Below are 9,710 nucleotides of genomic sequence, written 5' to 3' on the forward strand. Positions count from 1 at the left end.
TCAGTATGTGATGCTCCATAAGAATTCGTGTTATTTGGACAGTGTTACGTTGAGGAATGCCCAAAATCATTTTTATAGTGAGGGTTATCACAACCTAAGACAGAGTTTTATGAGAATTGAAATTGACAAAATAAGGGATATTCTGTTTATCCGTTGTTCATGATACCGGCTCATTAGGGACTAGATGCTTTTCGATTTTAGATCGAGTAGTTATTATCTAAACTAACGTCTATGAGGATTGGCATTGCTTCGAAAATGATAACGGAGGCTCGAGGGAAAAGTAAAACGTGTACAAATATGAATTTCCTAAAAATTCAAGGCGTACCTACCTTAATTTTTTTTTCAGAGGGGACTGTATCAGAACACTCATTTCACTCGTACTCATAAGGATTAACTAAATGTTCTCATCGGGGAATCCAGATGCAGATTAATGATTTAAATGCATTCATTGAAGGCTTAGAAAAGCTTCAGTAGTTTTTATATTTTATAATTAATCATGAATTATTTTCCAACATACGAGAATCTTCATGGCATTATCGCTCAGGATACAAATGATAATCAATGCTAGAAAACTAAAAAAAAAGAACGGTGACGACTTCTTTCCTGACAAAACAGCAAATATATATAGCAATAGCGTCCATTAGTAAATCGAAAATGCACCTCTAACGATTCTGTACAACGCTTTCTAAAGCAACCTAGGACCCCGAGTATACCCAGGCCGGGAAAAATATTTTTGCCCTCATCTATTGTCACGAAATGGGTAGATTACAATAAAGTAGCGGTGCTACGCGAGCTAGTAGCAGAAACGAGATTCTTGTCAGAGATACCCTTTCTTATTAACCGCATGACAAAATCAGGATTAATACCGCAGGCTGTATTTATTATACAGTACCAGCAGACGAATTTACTATGTATAGACTTAGCGATATACTTATAGACAGAGCCAAGTACAGATTAATGGTACTTTTTACAACAAGGAATTTCCCTCGATTTTAGGTCGTACCCAGACAAACATTATATTTACCTTTATGTTCGCGACCCAAAGCAAAGTCTGACAAAAAAGGTTTCCCAGTAAGAGCCTTTTTTAAGTATACCTGTTCCCATGAACCATTCGGACTTACAGTCGAAATCTTTTGATGCGATTGGTTTTTATCTAGGTAAGCCGTTGCGTTCATGCGGAAGACGGGCTATCAAAAGTACTCACTTTTTATTGACTTAAGCTCGAATCTTCTTTCTAGACGTTTTTAGCTTAACTGAGTAACTTGCTGCGTCAGCTAAGGCTACTTAATCTTTCTCACAAATGTAACTAGGCTCATTTTGCTGCGTGTCTCAAGTTCGATTGCGAGCGGTGAGATCGAAAATCGAGCGGCCATATTTAGAAAAACAACCGTCACAACCGTATTCGCGTAAGATCTTGACAAATATATCGAACGTACAGATCCATATGATGAAGGCTAAGAAAAAAGAGGACCAATAAACTAAAGGCGGTTAATTTTCGATATGCGCTATCTAGAGCTCATTGGTATAGCGGGGCAGGAAGTACCGATTACAGCTGAAATGCAAGATTCAAGGGAAACATGTGTCAAGATAATAGTGGTTAGGCACAAGTAAATTACATAAAAAAAAAATAGTTCGGAAAATGCCAGATTCAAAATAAACGGAATTGTCTAATGGGAGGTTCTACTTGACTGTCGTCAAATACTCGGTAAATTTAATAATTTAAACCTTCATATTTTTTTCCTAGCACACGCACTGCTCGTAAGCAAAATTTAAAAAAAAAATGTAAATAATAGTACAGTGATCCAGTAAAAATAGAGCCGCTCTCTGCTCACTACGTAATCATAGACATCGTGTGCCGTTTACGCTTATGGACTAGTTAATTCGGACACTATTCTGTAAGCGCCAAACCTCTTATTACATAGATTTAATTAAAGTTTAACACATTTTCCTATAAATGTCTTATAACTTGTTTTTACCTAGTCTATATTATATAAAAAATTATAATTGTTTATATATACTTTAAGTATACTTGCACATACTTTGAGTTTATGAGCAGAAACTTCATAAATAAATCATCGAAGACGATGATATATCACTAACGCATATTTTAGCCCTCACAACTGTAAATAATAAATATGTTATTTAAGTGATTTTATGATTAATTCAAGCTGCAGTATAAATTTTCGGAAATAATTGCTCTTACCAAATGATACGCTGTCTCACGGAATCACTTCTACATGAATACAATAGAGATGTTTCTTTTATGAAAAGCCACTTTCTACCTGGGACAAACAAAACTTGTGTTCCTCTAGATACAAATAGCCGCAAGCTGCCGATGTACTATTCTCGGTACTTACGGTGCAAAAGTAGGTAATTAGGCCCCTTTCAGTTTCGTAAATTATGTACGTAATGGAAAGCTGCACTATTGAAAACTAACGAAGAAATGGAATATTGGTTTTAAAGTAAATTTTGCTTAAGTACACAACAATGCAGATCCGGATAAGAGGGTTGCCGAAAAAAAATCTACTAAAAACAAAAGTACACGAAGAAGTTTCGTGTGGCTGGCGTTCGGTGGGCCCACATAGTACAGTCGTACTACGCGAAAGGGCAAACATTTTTTTTCATGGGAGGATTACAAAAGCTACGGATATATACAGTTATTAGTATTAATGATACCATTAGCGTGAATCTGTGAATTGGCCTTCATTCATTCCAAGAATAATTTAGAAGAATTTAGAAGGCGTAATCATCTTTTGATATTCTTCAAATGCAAATTCAAGTATTGCACTAAAACGATATTCTTCCTGGGTAAAAAATACACTACGAGAGAGTGAAAGAGACCCTTACAAAGGCGCGCAGAAGAAATAACTTGGCTACCGTGTATTTTAAAAAAAAAAAACAATTGATTTATACGTGCATAACGATCAATACAGTTACTGCCGGAAAACACAAAAATATCCACAGTTAAATACTAAGCCAAATCTAGGTGAAACAAGCTAGAACTTACAGAAAGCCAATACGATGTTATAACTCAGAACAGGCCATGGCTACAATATGGAAAAATCGATTCATCTGCCTGGCCCTTATTGGCAATTATTGTTCCGTTCATGCACGCATAATTCCTACTGAGGCGACGAAGTGTTTTTTTACTATATAGGCACCGTGACAGTTCCATATATTTCCTCCTTCTTCGCCACCTCTATCATGCGATTCGAAAACATTAATCCATATTATAATAGCAGAATATAGAATCACCCACTGAGCGCTAAACTCCTTTGCCATAGGGACCAACCTGTCTGTTTGTGCTATTAAGCCTTGAAACCTTTGCATTGGTTCGGTGACAAAGCTGTCAAAATTGTCTGTCTGTCTGTGGTAAAAAAATATTCCCCGAGACAAACGATTTCTCCGATGATTTATTGCACCCAGTTTATACCAGTTGAATTTCTTGCCCTATACAAGCCACTCCCTTCAAACTGAAGGTAACTAGAAGTTTCATAACTTGTGAAACATCACATCCATTTAATTTTACACAGCGACACATTGTCCTTAGATCAAGCTTCAGTTATGTTATGTCCCCATTTGAGATTCAGTCACCGAACAAAAATTTCGACCCGGGCACCATCGTGATCATGCTATATGCTAGCATAACTATATTGCCAAATAAAATCGATTATATTTAACTCGAACTGGGTTTATTAGCAATAACAAGGAAACGTTTCACCTAGAAAACTTTGCACGGCTACACATTACGCCTCGAAATCTGGATACTGCGTGTCCGCACCACTCGCAGCTGTCACCTAACGAAAGCTATCCGTTTATGAATCTATCGGCCTGCAGCCTTCCCTTTGTAGACATCTGTACGTGTATGATTGAGCAAATATATCAAGGACAAACGGAACAAGATGAAGTGTGTTTGATTACGCTTCATGCATGGCTGATCGAGACAATGCAGCAAAAGAGAATACGGGAAAAGGCCGAAACGGAACCGAACAGGTAACCCTTCCAGATGGTTTGAACAAATAGACAATTTGGCCGGTTTGGATGTTTGCAAGAGGACTAGTGATGACGCAACGAGACCTTGAGATTTTTATCACTGATGCGGGAAAGGAGGTATGCAATTCTACAACGAATGTCGACCCCTGTCAATGTCAGCTACGAAACATTTAGGTCGATTCTAGTTATAAACGAGGCAAAAGGTGCAAGACTTCGACGTGCGGTCACCGTCCATATGTGTTATTATTTAGGGTGGACCAAACGAACCGATTGACAGATCGGATGATTTGGTAAAAAAAATAGCTGAAAGAGCACGCAGTCGTTATGTTGGGCAACGAATACTTCAGTGAGAAGCACTTAACCGTCAAAATTCAAAGATTATCCTAAAATTACCCATTTGTTTTATTCATTTTCTTTCAACGACAGTACTTATTAATTGCTAAAAAAAAAAAAAAAAGAAGGATTAACACTGACTGTAAAGTACTCTACAATTTGTTCACACCATCAGTCACTGACGCCCTGCTTTAAGGTTTATAAATATAATATGATTCATTCTCAATCTACAAGCAGAACATCTTCCATCGAACAATTCACGACAGTCTCCAATGACTGAATAACATGGTCCTCTCTATTCTTCTACCGCCGGCAAGATCTATTTAATACAATCGTTTTTATGAAACGACCGGCTACTTCCCAAACGAAGTCAACTTGGCTTGGAGTCTGTAGCCCGTTACTGCTACATACGGACCTTCATATATATATATATACAAAGGATGCGGCAACTCTTAAGAACCTGAAAATATTCAACCCTTAATTTTCATTTTACTATGTTTTACTTTTCTGAAAGATGTAAAAGAAAGGCTTTTGAGGCGGTCGAGGGTCTTTTGCCCCACTCGGCAGATATATGTATATATATATATATATATATTGTCACAGAGAAGAATGTGAGTAATAAAAATAATATATATAAAAATTGATAATAATGAGTAAAAGGGGTTCGGGTATAGAGACTTCAGCCGCTAGCCGATATTATATTTTCAGTCTTCAATCAATCACCTAGTCGTTTTCGATTTGGTGGCAGCAAAGAGATCCATATCCGTCTGCGGAGATGATCGTGGCCAATTTAGGATAAGTACACATATATATACATACATATGTACATCGGCCAGCCAGTGTGCCGTCGTCTAAGCATTAACCAGGCGCAGAATGGTTTAAGAACATATTCGACCCCGTTGTTATTTCAGGCAATTGTAGCCTCAGCGATGAAACAGAGAATGCTTTATCATAATCGAAAGAGTATTTTTCTCAAACGCTAGAGTTATTAGATATTGCAACTGTATGAGAAATGGACTTGCCAAAACATATCTATTTTAAGACTCTCCACGATTTTTCGCCCACGGGCAGGGTGTTAATGCTTATCCACTTATCACGATTCAATGACTCTAATCACTTTGATAACCATTCAGAGGTGCCGAACAAACACCAGTTGGATGCCGCAACTGTATTTTTGCCAAGTGTAGTCCGAAGCAAATCGTAGAAAGCAGAGAAATTAACAAACGCTTTAGGGTAATAATACTGCCACCGTATGATGTACGCAAATCGATAGCAAAAATAGGCCTCTTTACAAATTTCGACAGTATAAAGCAAGATGTCGGAAACTTAGTGGCAACATCATAGGTGTCGCTGTCTCATTAGTAGGTAACGACGTACACATTTTGCGAGGCAAACATATGATTTTTTTCAGCTAGATTACAACATTTCAACAGTATATTTAACACATAAACAATTCCGATCGAACTTGATCAGTGAGGACGCCTGATTTTCTAATGAGATTATATGGAGACGTCGAGTTGCGCGTTGCCGGTTACATGGCTTAGGCCATTGGCTACAGATGTACGGTTGATGAAAAATTCGAATTGCTATAAAATGTATTGAATAATTTATAGCGTAATCGTAAATTTGTCGTCCAAAATCACAAGGACTTCGTTTGAGGCACGCTACGCTGGTAAGCCGAATAGTCGTTCCAGGTCCCCGATGGGGGCGTCTTTTCCAGAAGCTAAACGAGCCTATTTTGTGCTATGAGATCACATAGACTATGTTTAGAGAGGCTGCTTTAACTTTAGTTGCTCCAAGTTTGCGCGAAAGAATAATTTCTATGCCGTGGGCAGCCACTGTTGCTACGTAGAAGACGTTGCCAGGGGCAGTCGAGACTTCCAAGAGACAAGAACCTCTGATGGTGCGTATCGCGACCGTTAGCTTGTACATCTTTCTGTACACGTAGCGGAAAGCTTTTACTGTTGAACTAGTTACCGTGACAAAAGCCCTTGTTAGCTTAAAGGCTCAAGTAACTAGAACCGTCCTTTAGTGCAGTAGCTCGAGGCTTGAGGTGATAGGACGGTCGTAATGCTGAATCTTATTTTTTCAGCCAATTGTTTATCTTCAGGTGCTTCGTTAGGTGTTCGTCCTCAAGCTCATACGGTCAGCCACAGCAAGGGATGCCTTATATGATGGGCAGCGTTTTTAAACGGCTCCTGAGCAGCTCGTTTATGATTTACAAGTGGTTTCCTATGTAAGTAACAATCTGAAATTATGTCCAGTTTATAATTAAGAAATATTCTAAGCTACAATACAGTTACGTGTCTTTACGATAAATTCTGTCTTAGAAGTTACATAGCAGTCACTTATGGGAAGGAATCCAGATGACAATAACGCCAGGATAACAGGCAACAGTCATGAAAGAATGGTCGTTCATAATCGAGATGGGTTACTGTTTTTCCTGCAAGTCGAAATTTCCAATACAACTTACTTCACAGCTTGTAGTTTTCGCCAATGAAACTTGCAACTGAACTTCGGAGATTCGGAAGGAACCATGAGCATTAATTCTATTCTCCTCCTACCTATAGATCTTGTACTATGAAGCTATCGCATAGGATATGCGCACGATTTTCTTCCATATAACAATCATACACGCTAAGAGATCACACGGATATATATTTTGAAGACGGCTAGCTTGTTTAAATCGCGCAAATTCTATACTATTAGCCCCCATAAGCGAACTCGTTGAGGGCTTTTCTTCGACAGCGCAGGTTTTGTTTTGTCCCGCTCTATTTCGGCGCACAAACTACAGATGTTTGGAGACCCGCTCAAGACTCATATGTCATTTATATACGGCGTATGTGAAATATAACGTTGATTTTACTAAGCGACACAAAGGCTATCAGAGCCTCGGAACTATGTTACATTCATTATCAGCATCGACTTTATGCTATAATGATGTTATATCTTCGTACAAAATTCTCGGTGATATCTTTTATTTTTTTTTGTCAGTGTAAACTTCTCTGAATTTGATAGTCTTCACTGTTCTGTACAAACTGTTGTAACAACCTACGTTGACGATTTACCGGGTATTCTCTGGCAACTTAGCTAGATAAGTTAGTTAAGGAAGTTAGCTAGATAAGTTATTTAGAAGATTATGGTATTCTAAAAAGACCATAAATTTTTATGATTGCGAAGAACTACCTAGAAGTAACTAATTTATACTTTACAACCTAATCGAACAAGGGTCTCATTACCTCTGTCCATATATCTAATTTTTTTTAAAATTTAATTGGGCACGTCTACCATAATCTCTTTGGCTGGAAAATTGTATTAACAAATAAAACAAACATGTTGGATTGAGTCATATGATAAAAAACTTTAAAATAAATTTATAATGTCACGTTTAAGGAAATTATCATTCTATCTATGGCTTGTAATTAAGCTTATAATCGATTCCATCCAGAGCATTATTTTCTATATCAGGGCCATTACGTTCTGTTAATTATCCTACTTAAACAGATATGCGAATGGAACCAGATCACAACGTTTTAATATCCTCATGAATTTCACGACGAGCTAACCACCACTGAACTGGATTGAAAAGATTATCCGTACTGGAGTGGAAATCTGTGAATTTGGCCACCATAGACCTTACAAGAACTATATATCCTATAACGATGATCTTACGGAAGCGTCCAAGAAAGATGCTACGTGGACGCAGTGAACATTCTGCCCGTATATTTTAGTTAGCAAGAATCTTGCGGCTGTGTCGGGCCGGGGTGATCTTGGCTGGTGATTAGCACGCCGTGACTAAAGTATAAGGCTTTTCCAGGCTCAAATTCTTTGTTAGGCTGATTGTATAGAATAACCTGTTATTCAGTCACACAGAACAGCAAGTACGCCAGCAGCTCTGGTTTTGGAAATTATTTTAAGCCCCCCATTCCCTTGAGGGGTATGTCACTTCAACCAAGAAGGATTATCGTCAGGGGGTCCAGACCGATCCAAGAAATTGCTAAATGTTTCACGTGGACTTACACGTCAGTGACTTACAGTCAGACGACATACGGCAAAGCGCCGTGAATTATTCAAATAAAAAAGTGAAAGTTACTCTGTCAGCATTTATTTTCCCACCTTGAGCGATATAACCTGTTAAAATATATATAATATAAGTGAGCTGGTGTTTTTTCCAAAGCACTATCAACTCTAGCTGGTAAACGTCATGTGGAGGATGTCGGTGGATCAGCTACTACATGCACTGCTGTTAGATTGAGCCCGCAGATGCCGGGAAGAAACTATCTACTGAGGCGGAAGGCCTGACAGGCAGACCTTCTAGTAGACACTGACCACTTCACTTGCCACTTTTTCGTACTGTTTAATGCAGAAAAACTGAAGTTGGGGAGCATTGCAGCGTGTTTGTCAGAATTCCCGATCACATGAATTCAGTTGCAACTTCGGGAAGTGTTTGTTATAACTGGCATCAATGATTTTCCAAGACATAAGGACACCCGGCTTGTGGCCTTATCAAAGCAACATCATTCGATGTGGCCGATGTACGTAAATCAAACGTGTGCGTTGTTTGCAGGTGCAGATCGCATACGGATTGCTCGAGCATGACCTTAACACCATACCATATTTTCTGAGAAATCGTTTCTAGATGAAGGATTTACAGAGTTTCATGGGGACAGCGGGATATTACTGGATATCATTACACGTCATCATGTTCAACAATGGTTTACTTTCCTACTAATAATTATTTTCTTCCAAATAGGAAATGCGTCGTCTACACTCTTCGCTGAAGGCTCCACTTCGAAATTTCAACAGGGGACTTAAACTTGACCACCACTGATTTGAATTTTCCAATAACCTTTAGGTATTTCGAAAAATAAATTTTCGCTTGTTTTTGTACCAGCAACACTCCGACTCAGTTGCTTCACCGGTCAGATCATTTGCTGACTGACGAATAGATATATAGTAGTTAATGTTTAAGTTCAGCCAATGACTAAAAAAACCTTTCTACTTTTACCCCATAAGCCAGTTCTATACGTATAGGTACCGCACTAAAAAACACCCTTAAAAAAAAAGTGATCGATTCGTACTTTTTTTAGTAGCTGTTTAATAAAGACGGTAGATGATACACTATAGATCAGGTCAATGTTGACACATTTCTGTAGGATTCGTGTAAACAAAGGAAGTTAATTATTGATGCTTTTAAAAATTATTGTTTTTTTTTAATGAAGCTCAAAAAACTAACTTACGTCTATTAATGCGCCGCGTCCCCGCGTTGTGCGAGAAAAAGTTTAACTGAATAACGTAGTAACAGTATTATAATAGTAAATAAGCGAGAGATGAAAAACCTCGGGCGACAACAGGCGCCCTCACAACGTGTGAACGTGACGGCA

General features: G+C 38.3%; 1 protein-coding gene across 2 annotated transcripts in view; it reads right to left on the bottom strand.

Moving 5' to 3' along the window:
* Positions 1-9,710, bottom strand: part of Esyt2 (extended synaptotagmin-like protein 2) — an 80,732-nt gene extending 71,022 nt beyond the window's left edge. For both annotated transcript variants that reach the window (XM_086968037.1, XM_086968035.1), the window contains exon 1: positions 9,567-9,710. The gene's annotated coding sequence lies outside the window, so the exon portion shown is untranslated. The remainder of the gene's footprint in view (positions 1-9,566) is intronic.

The sequence above is a fragment of the Varroa jacobsoni genome, unplaced genomic scaffold, assembly GCF_002532875.2.
Source record: "Varroa jacobsoni isolate VJ856 unplaced genomic scaffold, vjacob_1.0 scaffold_374, whole genome shotgun sequence".
Taxonomy (NCBI): Eukaryota; Metazoa; Arthropoda; class Arachnida; order Mesostigmata; family Varroidae; genus Varroa; species Varroa jacobsoni.